Source organism: Canis lupus, chromosome 4 (assembly GCF_048164855.1).
Source record: "Canis lupus baileyi chromosome 4, mCanLup2.hap1, whole genome shotgun sequence".
NCBI classification, from domain to species: Eukaryota; Metazoa; Chordata; class Mammalia; order Carnivora; family Canidae; genus Canis; species Canis lupus.
Window position 1 is genome coordinate 9,812,566 of NC_132841.1, and position 13,133 is coordinate 9,825,698.

General features: G+C 40.0%; 1 long non-coding RNA gene and 1 other non-coding gene across 3 annotated transcripts; both read right to left on the bottom strand.

Moving 5' to 3' along the window:
- Positions 1 to 98: 98 nt before the first annotated feature.
- LOC140632759 (U6 spliceosomal RNA) lies at positions 99 to 201 on the bottom strand. Its single transcript, XR_012030452.1, has one exon. It is a non-coding gene; the product is annotated as a U6 spliceosomal RNA (small nuclear RNA).
- A 2,870-nt stretch (positions 202 to 3,071) lies between these two features.
- LOC140631472 (uncharacterized) lies at positions 3,072 to 10,390 on the bottom strand. 2 transcript variants are annotated; one of them, XR_012029021.1, is made up of 4 exons: positions 10,275 to 10,390; positions 10,064 to 10,196; positions 7,805 to 8,016; positions 3,072 to 3,229 (listed from the first exon to the last, which is right to left on the bottom strand). It is a non-coding gene; the product is annotated as an uncharacterized lncRNA (long non-coding RNA). The 2 variants fall into 2 exon arrangements; XR_012029022.1 differs by lacking the exon at positions 10,064 to 10,196 and having other exon boundaries at positions 10,275 to 10,382.
- Between the last annotated feature and the right edge of the window lie 2,743 nt (positions 10,391 to 13,133).

Below are 13,133 nucleotides of genomic sequence, written 5' to 3' on the forward strand. Positions count from 1 at the left end.
TGAGCCACCTGGGCTGCCCGATTTCATTCTTTTTGATGGCTGAGTAATATTCCTCTATGTATGTATGTTTGTGTGTGTGTACACATTTTCTTTATCAAAAAAATATGGAATGCTTCACAAATTTGCACATCATCCTTGTACTGGGGCCATGCTAATCTTCTCTATATCATTCCAATCTTAGTATATCCGCCGCTGAAGTGAGCACTATGCCACTATTTTAAAATCTACTTTTCTGTTGATGGACCTTTGAGCTGTTTTCAGTTTGAGATTATTATGAAGAAGGCTCTTAAGAATATTTTCATGCAAAAAAAAGATAATATTTTTATGCTAGTCTTTTGGTGAACAATCATTTATTTCTCTTGGGCAAATGCCTAGAATTGGAACTGCAGGGCCATGGAGTAGCTGTATGGTCATCTTTACTAGAGCCTGCCAGATGGTTCTCCAAACTGCACGTGTCTTTTGACTCTTCTATCTACATCCCCGCTGACATTTGGTATTTTTTTTTTTAATTTTACTGTTCTGGGTAGGTGTGTCATAGTGTCTTATTGTGGTTTTAACTTGCATTTTTCTAACAATTAATGATGTGAGTATATTTTCATGTACTTACTGGCCCCTTGCATATTGTCTTTTGTGAAGTGGCTGTCCAAGTATTTTGTCCATTAAAAAAATTGATAGTTTATCTTCTTATTAATTTATTAATACTATGTTCTGGATGTAAGTATTTATCAGATATATGTTCTGCAAATAGTTTTTCCCTATCTGTGCTTTGTCTGCTCATTTTCTTAATGGTAACATTGATGACCAAAAACTTTTAATTTTGATGAAGTCCAATTTATCAGTTATTTTTGTCATGATTTGTCCTTTTTATGTCTTGTTTCAACAATCTGTATCTAAGTGAAAGTTGCAAAGAATTTCTCTTATATTTTCTTCTAGAAGATTTATAATTTTTTTTCATACAGGCTTTTGATTCATCTCAAATTACTTTATTTGTGCTGTGAGACAGGAGTTGACATTACTATTTTTCCCCAATGAAAATATTCAGTATTTCTAGCACTATTTGTTGAAAGATTTTCCTGTCACCATTGAATTATTTTGGCACCCTTGTCTAAAAATAAGTTGACTGTAAAAGTAGGGGTCTATTTCTTGTCTTCTATTGACCTATGCTTTTACCCCTACACAATACCACATTGACTTGATTATTGTGTTTATAGAAAGACTTGGAATCATGTAATGTAAGTTCTTTAACACTTTTCTACATCAAGATAATTTTGGCACTTCTAGGTGCTCTGAATTTCCATAAAAGCTTTAGAATTAGATTTTCTATTTATTCCCCCAAAAACTTGCTGTTAATTTTGGTAGGCATTCCTTTGGAACTATTAGATTAATTTAAAGCAGATAAACATTTTAAGACATTGATCCTTCCAATCCATGAATATGGTGTATTTCTCCACTTGTTTATATCTTCTTTAATTCCTCTCAAAAATGCTTACAGTTTCCAGTGCAAAATTCTTTTTAAAAATATTTTATTTAAATTCAATTTGCCAACATATAGTATAACATCCAGTGCTCATGTCATTATGTGCCCTCTTTAGTGGCAGGGTAAAATTTGTGCACATCTTTCATAATTTTATGAAATTTATTGAATATATAGGAGTGAATTTACACTCTTAGATATTTGACTTTTTAATGCTATTGTAAAGAGTATTGTTTTATTGTTCAATAAAATAAAATCATTTATTACTTCATCTGCGTACTTTGGCATGTGCAGTTCCAGACATAGGGCATGGCTTTATGTACCTGTCACCCCTCATTCTGAGCATCACTCTCTGTAGGAAGCCCCTCTCTCTTTTCCTGGCCTGATTTAGTAATCTCATTTCTGTGTTATGATAAAAGTCTGTGTGGGTTCTATAATGAAACCCACAGTGCAAAGATCCTGTCATATTCAACTATGTGTTTATTGCCTTCTCCTAACTAGACTTGGAGAGCAGCAACTGTGTCTCTAGTCTCTGTTAACAATATTGAGTGAAATAGTCAGCATATAGACTCACAAGTCAAACAAGGACATCTTAAAGTCGTAAAGAATTTCAGCTGTCATCAAGTGCAATTCTCTGCATGAATCTCCATTTTATCATTGCATGTCCAGAATGCAGCTAACCTGTCTAGTTTGGGCTATGGCCAGATATAATGCCCTTTATGCTGTTCTTTGTGTCCATTAAAAGTAGACCTGTGGAAGAGGCTTCCATTGGAATTGAAGAACATTCTGGATTTCCTGATTGAATACTAAAGATCTCGTGCCACGTCTACTTGAATAATATTTTCTCCCCTTTGTTTTTTGGTTTTAGGCATAGTTAAAACATTCTAATTCCTTCCCTCTTAAGCATATTCATTTGGTACCATTTTATGTTTTAGAAAGTTTATCTTTACATTTCCCCAATTAGTACATAATAATTACCTGATTGTTGGTATTCATGCCAATTCTAGGCAGTATTACACAGTGAGAAATTGTAGCTCCTTGAAACTTTTTGTTCTGCCCCTCATTAGGTGTGTAATTTTGTCTCTACATGTATGAGAAGAACTGTATGATTGTGTTCATTGTACAAATTTATTATGTTGATGGAAATGTGGTTGTTCATCTCTAGGAAACTGGAAAGGTATAGTGTATTAAATGCCTTTTATGATGTATCACACAACAATTAGAAATGGTGAACCACGGATGCCTGGGTGGCTCAGAGGTTGAGTGTCTGCCTTTGGCTCAGGGTGTGATCCTGGAGTCCCGGGATCGAATCCCTCATCTGGATCCCTGCAGGGAGCTTGCTTCTTCCTCTGTGTGTGTTTCTGTCTCTCTCTCTCTCTCTCTTTGTCTCTCATGAATAAATAAATAAAATCTTAAAAAAAAAAAAGAAGTGGTGAATCAGATACATACATAACAATATAGATGGATCTTAAGAACTATGCCATTGGGTTCAGAAAAAGAAATATGTAACACAAAAACATTTATGTAAATTAAAAACTCATCAAACATCAATAAAAATGCATCAAACAACAAACCTCATTTTTGAAAAATATATCGAAACAAATATACACCAGAATTCTTTCCGAGGTAGAAGGGTGCATTTTAAGAGTGGGGAATAAGGGATAAAAGTGGACCAAGGAAGCATCCAGCAGACCTCTAGTGATAATATGCTCTGAAATGAGGAACTTGAGAAATTCAGGCTTCTGATTATAAGATCTGAAAGAAGAGAATAAAGTAAAAGATTTTGAGAGGATTAAATGAAGTAATTCATGAAAAACTCTTAGCAAGTGCCTAGCACATAGTAAATATTGACTAATTCCATTAAATTAATATTAGTAGACTAATATGTGCTTTAAAAGCACTGTTTATGGGGAAAGGGACCTTCATTTTGCTCATTCTGGCATCTCTAGCACCAGAACAGTGCCTCGCTCATTATAGGTGCTTGAATGAATACCAGGCATTGAGATACAATGATGAGCAAAAGCAATATTATTTCTGCTCTGAAGGAGCTAACAGTTTGGAAGAGAGACAAATACCAATAAAAATTTATTTAAATAAATACAAAATCGCAACCGTTTCTAAATGCAAGTGCTCATGGTTCTATCAGAGTCCATAATGGGAACATTTAAACTGGTCAGAGATATCAGAAAAAGCTTCCTTAAGCAAGTGACCTATGAGTCATTGTGAGTAAGAATTAACTAGATAAAAACAGGATGGTCATTCCAGACAGGATATACAGCATGTGCAATGTCCCTGTGGCAGAGGAGAGCTTGGCAAATACAGGAGCCTGAAAGGCAGGGTGAAGGGACCCAGCAGGGCAGTGAGGCTGGAGAGGGGGTGGGGCTAGACCATGCAAGGCCTCACCAACCATGTCAAGGGACTTGTCTTTATCTTCTGAGCAGTGAAAAGTTGATGAAAGGCTTTAAGAGCAGAGGCACACAAACACAATCAGATATTCTTTTTTATTTTGTTTGTTTGTTTGTTTGTTTGTAGAAGTAGGGAGGGGCAGAGGGAGAGGGAATCTTAAGCAGGCTCCACACCCAGCAGGGAGCCCGACGACATGAGGCTTGATCTCAGGACCCTGAGATAATGACCTGAGCCAAAATCAGGAGTCAGATGCTTAACCAAATGAGCCACCCAGGTGCCCCCAGATTTCTTTTGTAGAAGATCATTCAGGCATCAGTTTTTAGTGTATGTGGCACCGGGCTAGTAGTGACAGGATAGAGAGAAGTGAGTGGATAGCAAATATTGGCTGGAATTATTATCATGTCTGAACCATTGATATAAGACCATCTTCAGGGAATCCCTGGGTGGTTCAGTGGTTTAGCGTTGCCTTCAGCCCAGGGTGTGATCCTGGAGACCCGGGATTGAGTCCACACATGGAGCCTGCTTCTCCCTCTGCCTGTGTCTCTGCCTCTCTCTCTCTCTCTGTCTTTCATGATTAAATGAATTTAAAAATCTTAAAAAAAAAAAAAAAAAGACCATCTTCAATATAGTTGATTCCTAGATATTAAGAAAAGTCTGAATCTATCTGAAATAATTTTGGTGCTCATAGGAGGGACTTATGGATTATAAGATGCCCAAGGCTCACAATGAGATGACATCTCTAAACAAACTGAGGGCAAAGGCCATTCCTCCATCTCTCCTCATACTGTTGCTCTACTTGACAACTGGAAGGATTTGGGCTCTATAAATGTTTTACTCCAAATGTATACATTCAAACTAGTTGATGATGGCCCTGGCCTCATTAATATGCAAATTCAACACATTTATCAACTAACCTTGAAGTCTGGTGCTGCCAACAGGCCTCTGCCTGCCCATTTCCTGGACCATACTGGTCCAGCCCACAGGCTACACACTTGCCTGCCTGGAGGAAAGAGAACACATGTTCTGCAATCTGTTTGTCACTCACCTACAGAGCCACGTCAAGGGACACACTAAGTCAACAGACTCCTACAACCATCCCCACCCACCCTGGCTATCCCTACCCTGAAGCAGGACCACAGCTAGCCTCTGGAACAAAGCTCAACTCGAAACTCTCAAAAATCAAGTTGAGTACATAAACTTGTGTTCTCAGTTTCCTTTCTAAGGTAGCTCACCCACCCTAACTTACCCTCAAATTGCATCCCATGCAAAAAGCTGTCACTGTGAAGCAAGTCATTGCTTCTCACCTTCCAAATCACTCCATAAATTTTAGTTCCTTTGTACACTTATGCAGGGGAGCCCCTCACAACTTGCCACATGATGATTCAGTATTCATTTCTCATGGGAGGCATCTTATGATCCCTTCAGATTCTAAGAATCAAAAATACAGGGGCGCCTGGGTGGCTCAGTCAGTTAAGTGTCCAACCCTTGATTTCAGCTCAGGTCTTGATCTCAGGGTTGTGAATTCAAGATCCTCGTTAAAAAGCATTCCAGTGAATGCTGGTAAGCATATAGAAAATATCAGTACCTGGGAGAGGGGTCACCTGAATGCTGAATTGTCCATCAGATACTTCTTTTTCTTCTGCTAAGTATCAACTAAGGGTTCCTCCAGTATGGAATCCAGCTTGCACATTAATGCATTCATACCCTGAAACCTCCCAGGGTGTTGCCCTGGTCATTCACTGACTATAGCAGTCATTTACTATATCACTTGACAAATTTCCTAAGTACATACTGTACACAAAGCCGCCTTTGTGGACACAAATTTCTGCAGGAAGGAAGAGCATATGCTTGAAAGCACAAGCATTAGGAGACCCATATTTCTGCATAGTGTCTTCAAATGCAGAGAGAAACATGTTCTTACATGTTCTTACATGTGTAGGACAAGTGTCAGCCAGAGCTGCCCTCAGAGCTGCCCTTCAGCTCACTCACCTGGACTCTGAAGTCAGCCATGCAGTCAGGGAGCAAGTTCTCTGCCAAGCCAAATTAGTGGTATAGCCTGGCCTGAGACGCCAGGGGGATGCAAGCAGCTCCTGTCCCATTGTTATCCACATCTCATGCTCCTACATTACTCTCCCTTGTATTCCATATTTGTCGATTTAAAGGTGTTTAAAGTTCATCACAGTACTCTTCACAGTCAAAAGGCAGAGAAACCCAAATGTCCATCAACATATCAATGGATAAACAAATGTGGTCTATCCATACAATGGAATATTATTCAATCTTAAAAAGGAAGGAATTTCTTGGGGAGCCTGGGTGGCTCAGTCAGTTAAGCATTCAACTCTTGATTTTGGCTCAGGTCATGCGATGGTGGTGCGATCAAGCACTGTGTTGGGCTTTGCACCCAGCAAGGAGTTTGCCTGGGATTCTCTCTCCCTCTGCCCCTCCCCCTCCTCATGCTCTTTCTCTGAATAAATAAAATCTTTTTTATTTTTTTAAAGGGAACGTAATTCTGACAAATGCTACAACATGAACTTTGAGGACATCATGCTACATGAAATAAGCCAGTCCAAGTACTGAATAATCTCACATAGATGAGGTCCCTAGAATAGTCAGATTCCTAGATACAGAAAGCAGAATGCTGGGGGCCAAGGAGCAGTAGAAAGGGGGAAGGGGGAGTTAGTGTTCAATGGGCACAGAATTTCAGTTTTGCAAGATGAAAGAGTTCTGGAGCTAGTTGATGGTGATGGTTGCAAAATGGTGTGTATGTACTTTATGTCTCTGAACTGTATACTTAAAAATGGTTAATTTGATAAATATCATGTAATGTATAGTTAACTACCATTCCTAAGTAAAAAGAGATGTTTAAGGGGCGAAATAACAGCAGATGAGGTCAGTAGGAGTAATATGTTTACTGACCAAAAATATTTGGTCAGACTGTGGAAGGTCATCTACCTGGCTGATCCAAGCAAGCCAGCCTCTGCAGAAAAGGAGCAGTTGTGGAGGGAACTAGTGTTCTGGCCACCTGCCCCATCACCACCTACGCACACCATCTGGTATTCCAGGTGTAGACAGAGCTTGATTATTAACCCAGGCCAGGACTAGATGGATGGGTGCATAAAGGATGGGGCATGTTGGAAAGATCAAGAACTATTGAAGTTTCAGAGTTGTCCAATAGGAAAGATGGTGGAAAGAACCTCAGGCACCAACAATTCATCACTAAATACTCCACTGGATGCAAATTCCAAGCCACTTGCTGGGGTGAACCTTCAGAACGCTCTCATTAAAGATGAGGTGAAGTGATTTTTCCCCAAGCTACACAGATTGATGGAAGGGGCCCCCCTCCCCTCCTGACTCTGGTGCTCTTTCTATTCTTTCATGAAATAAACCCACATTCTGAAGGAGGTTCAGCCCCTCTATAATCCTTATTATGGGGGACAGACACCCTCAAATCCACCCCAGAGTCTCTGCAATGGCCATAGTTACCTTTCCTTTCCAGCCTCCCCTAAATTTCAGCTGGCCAGGAAGGATTTAGGCTGCCCCTGCTCCAGTGAACCTCATCCATGGACTGTGTATCAAGTCTGTCCTTCTGCTAAGTGGTTGGGCTCCGCTGGACAATGTTTGGGGAGCATGCAGACCTGTTCCTTTGTACAGCACATCCTCAGTGAGGCCCCTTGATTGTCCACAGTGACAGCTCCAACTGCCGTTCCCCTCTCCTTAAGCTCCTGAGACACCCACACCTCACCCATCCAGACTCTGCCTCTAACTTGTCCCTGACTTCATCCAGAAAGTTGAAGCCAACAGGTCTAAATTTGCTCTTTGTCCATCCTGCCCTGCCCCCTCATCCCCTGCAGGTCAGACTACAAGGGTCCTTCCTCCTGCCCAAGACCTTTCTTTTCCTAGAGGATTAGATTCCCTTTTGCCTACCTCCAGTGGGTTCTCCATCCATAAATTATTTCCTCTTCATGTCCTTAGGCGCATTGTCACTGGATCCTTTGTCTCAGGTTAAAGCTTTCTCCAAAGATCTCTTGATCCTCCAGATCCTCACCTCCCATTCGCACTCTGGTCCCTCAGCAAGCTACATATCGTTTAGATCCGAGAACTGTGCATAGGCGTATTTATTCTCTAAATTATTTTGTCTTAAAAAATAAATAAATAAATAAATAAATAAATAAATAAATAAATAAATGATTTTGTCTTTTGGCACCATTTGACTTTGCTGACCCCTCTATTCTTATGGAAATCCTCTCCTTCCTGCCTCCTACTGCTTTGACTATTGCTTCTTGGTGTCCTCGGTTTCCTTTTTCTTCACTTGCCTTTTAAACATTAGTGTTTAAAGGGAGGTGGTCGGTTTGGTCCACTCTCCTCCTCCTTCTCTTGGGCATTTAGATTCATTTGTTTGCTCTCAACCCCTCATCTAAATTTGGATCCAGCTCTGACCTTTCCCTCAAGCTTTAGACCAGCCTACGGAGCTGCCTTCTGGGCATCTCCACCGGAGAGTCTCAAACCACCTCACAGGAAGCCTGTCTGAAAAGGGACTCATCCATCACCTGCTCCTCCACAAGACGCTGCTCCTTCCACATTCTGATGTCAGTTCTGCCTGCTTGCCAAGGTCACAAAGCTGATGCTCCCTGGGACCTTTTCCCTCCACACCTTCTATCAATTACCGGATCCTGCTGAACATTCCTCATCCTTTATGCACAACTGCTCAAATTCAGCCCTTATCTCCTCTTGCCTGGATGCTGACAGTAGTCTCTCAGCTGGTCATCCTGCCTTCAGCCCGGTCTCCTTCATCTTCATCTCAGTGAAGCTGACACAGAGCTCTACCTAACACATAAATATGTCCCTGTTGATACCTGGATTCTAGCCCCCCTTTTTATCCCCCAATTGTATTTATCTATTTATTTATTATTGACTAGGCATGTGAGTGGGGGGAGGGGAAAGGGAGAGAGAGGATCTCAAACAGACTCCACATTGAGTGCAGAGCCCAACGTGGGCCTCAATCTCATGACCCTGAGATCATGACCTGAGCCAAAATGAAGAATTGGTTGCTCAACCAACTGAGTCAACCACACCCCAAACCTATTTTTAGTGATTTCTTATCATCAACATAATAACATTCAAGCTCTGTAGCTTAGCATATAAAGACTTTCATAAACAGTTTTTATGTTTCAGTTATATCAAACCATTGTTTAATATATTATACCACTTTATTATAGAATTATTAAAGGATACATTTTCAAGTGGATAAGCAGGATTCTCATACCAATATAAAATGAACACATGTCAAAGAGTTTATTTTGTTCACTATTTAATCTGAGAAACAGTCATAGGGTACAACTGATTATAAGGAAGATCCCAGAAACAGACAAATATGGAGACAATAAGGAATACTAATATGAATTTGTTTAACAGATGCAAACCTGTGTTTTGTGTGTGTGTGTGTGTGTGTGTGTGTGGCAGTAAGGAAATCCATTGTCCTTCCATTGGGAAAAACTCATTTTCATGTCAACAGTCATTTGCATGGAAATCATTGCAGTATATGAACTAGCACCCCACAGTTCCTCCCTAATATTAACATCTTACATTAGGATGGTACATTTGTTTCAATTAATGGACCAGCATGGATCTCCTGGTATTAACAAAAGTCCATTCTTTATTCAGATTTCCTTAGCTTTTATCTAACATCCTTTTTCTATTAGAAGAATCTGGTATACGTGTCACACTTAGTCACCAGGTCACCTTAGGCTCCCCTTGGCTGTGGCTGTGACAGTTTCTCAGACTTTGTCTTTGATTAATTAGACAGTTTTGAGGACTGGTCAAGTATATTGTAGGATGCACATCTACTGGAATTTGTGTGATTTTTTTCTTTTCTTTATTTATTCATGAGAGACAGAGAGAGAGAGGCAGAGACACAGGCAGAGGGAAAAGCAGGCTCCATGCAGGGAGCCCAACATGGGACTCAATCCCAGTCTCCAGGATCACACCCTGGCTGAAGGCAGCACTAAACCGCTGAGCCACCCCGGCTGCCCTGTGTGATGTTTTTCTTATGACTAGAGTTCTAGGCTCTTAGGAGGAAGACCACAGAAGTAAAGTACCTTTCTCATCACATTATATCATGAATCAATGCTGGCAATATGACTCACTCCTTTGATGTTGACCTTAATCAACTGCCTTAGGTAGTACCTGTCAGATTTTTCTACTGTAAAGCTGCTCTTTTTTCCTTCTTCCATACTTTGCTCTTTGGAAGGATCTCACAATGTGCAGCTCTCACTTAAGGAATGGGAAGTTATACTAGTCCTCCTGTAGGGTAAAATAACTACATAACTCACTTGAAGTTATTCTGCATAGAAGATTTATCAAAGATTTGTCCCTTCTTTCTTATTTATCAACTTACTCATCCTTTATAAATATCAATGTGTTGTCATTTGTTAATTGTTGTTTCCAGCACTTTCTTATTTTCTGGCACTACAGACTTCTCCAGGCTCATCCTGTTTATTTCCTGCCCCAGTCCTAGAATCAGCCATTCTATTCTATTCCATTCTATTCTATTCTATTCTACTCTACTCTATTTCCTTTGATTGGAACCCAAGGTCTGGGTACTAGGTGCACTCACTGATACTGTGGTGTCATTGCTTCTAACTTTTTTTTTTAGCATATAATAGAAGACTTAGCATTTATTCACTAAAGCATACAGGAAATCTATGTATTTCAAATAATCTTACAAGTAATAGATTCTCTGTGTCCTGAATCTAACTAGAATTGGTGCAATTTGTCCATCTCCTTATGGTTCTCTAGATACATCTAAGGATGGTACTAAATATTCAGGGAAGCTGGGTGTTCTAGAGTTCTATCCATTTAGACTAACGGCAAAAGCCATCACCCCCCACAACCAGTAACCTTTAGACCTCTCGTGTCTACTCTCTTAACCCCATCCTTTAGCTTCTTTGATTGTGATCAGCATTTTGTTTTTCACTGTCCACTGGCAAAGGAATGTATGTGACATATGTGTGTATATTGACTGATACCTATATCTGTATCTCAATATATGGATCTCACATACACACACATATAAAAATGTGTAGAGCTCTCTATAAAGATATGGCTATATATATCATTTATTTATCATATATCATGATATATATATATGAATATATATCTAGCCTCCGCCCCTTCCTAGTCTGTAACTTTCCATTCCAACAGTGAGAAGCCTAGCTCCCATTATCTGCCATCCACTCACTTAGTTGTTTGATTCTAGTATACATGTATAGTGGTATCAGAAATGTTAACCTGTACCCCTATGGAAAATAACTTTTTCAACTAGAGTATGGTGTATACATGCTGTTCCCTCTGCTGTTATCTTACAGATTCCATCCATTTGCCAAGTTTTCAAAGATCAGCACCTTTTCCCCAATCCCTTCAAGTACCCTTATTTCACACATTTATAATACAGTGATCATTTGCATTCTTTCCTGGAATCCACCAAGCCACTAAATGGTTTTTTAAATGTGCATGCAGGGATCCCTGGGTGGCGCAGCGGTTTGGCGCCTGCCTTTGGCCCAGGGCGCGATCCTGGAGACCCTGGATCGAATCCCACGTCAGGCTCCCGGTGCATGGAGCCTGCTTCTCCCTCTGCCTATGTCTCTGCCTCTCTCTCTCTCTCTATGTGACTATCATAAATAAATAAAATTTAAAAAAAAAAATTAAAAAAAAAAAAATAAATGTGCATGCAATAAGGTTCACCGAGGTATAAAGTTCTGTGAGTTTTGACAAATGTCATGTGTCTATCATTATAGTATTATACAGAAATAGTTTCCCTGCCCTACAAATCCCCTGTGCTTCACCTATTCATCCCTCCCTACCTTAAACCCTAGCAACCACTGATCCTTTTACTGTCTCCTTAGTTTCACCTTTTTCAGTATGTCATATAATTGAAATCACATACAGATCTTTCTTGGCTTATGATGGGTTATGTCTCAACACACCCATTGTTATTTGAAAATACTGTAAATTGAAAAGGCATTTATACACTATTGTATGAAACATCACAGCTCAGTCTAGCCTAACTTAAACATGTTCAGAACATTTACATCAGCCTATAGTTGGGAAAAATCATCTAACACAAAGCTTATTTTGTAATAAAGTGTTGAATATCTACAGTATTCATCAAATACTGTACTGAAAGTAAAAAGCGAAATGGTTATATGGGTATAGAATTGTTTAAGTGTGTCGCTTATTGATCCTCATGGTTACCTGGCTGCCTGGGTCTACAGATGCTGACACTGCCCAGGACCATGAGAGAGGATCCTACTGAATATCATTAGCCTCAGAAAAAATCCAAATTCAAAACTTCAAGTAGGAGGACACCTGGGGGGCTCAGTAGTTGAGCATCTGCCTTTGGCTCAGGTCATGATCCTGGGGTCCTGGGATTGAGTCTCACATCGGGCTCCCCTTAGGGAGCCTCCTTCTCCCTATACCTATGTCTCTACCTCTCTCTGTGTCTTCATGAATAAGCAAATAAATAAAATATTTAGAAAAAAACTTCAAGTATGGTTTCTACTGAACATACATCGCTTTCATGTCATTGTAAAGTTAAAGAATCATAAGTTGAACCATAGTACAACAGAGACCCTCTGTAATACCGGCACATTTCAAGGATATTGTGGGTTCAGTCCCAGACCATCACAATAAAGCAAATATCACAATTGAGGCAAATAAACTTTTGGTTTCCCAGTACAGATAAAAGTTATGTTTAACTATATTGTAGTCTATTAAGTGTGAAAAGGCATTATGTCTAAAAAAAAAAAACCAGGGATCCCTGGGTGGCGCAGCGGTTTAGCGCCTGCCTTTGGCCCAGGGCGCGATCCTGGAGACCCGGGATCGAATCCCACATCGGGCTCCCGGTGCATGGAGCCTGCTTCTCCCTCTGCCTGTGTCTCTGCCTCTCTCTCTCTCTCTCTCTGTATGACTATCATAAATAAATAAAAATTAAAAAAAAAAAACAATGTGCGCCTACCTTAATTTAAAAATACTTTATCACAGGGGTGCCTGGGTGGTTTAGTCAGATAAGCATCAGACTCTTGGTTTCTGCTCAGGTCATGATCTCAAGATCATGAGATCAAGCCCCATGTTAAGATCTGTGCTTAGTGGGAGTCTGTTTGAGATTCCATCTCCCTTTTCCTCTGTCCCTCCTGCTCGTGCTCTCTCTCTAAAATAAATAAATAAATCTTTAAAAAAATACTTTATTGCTGAAAAA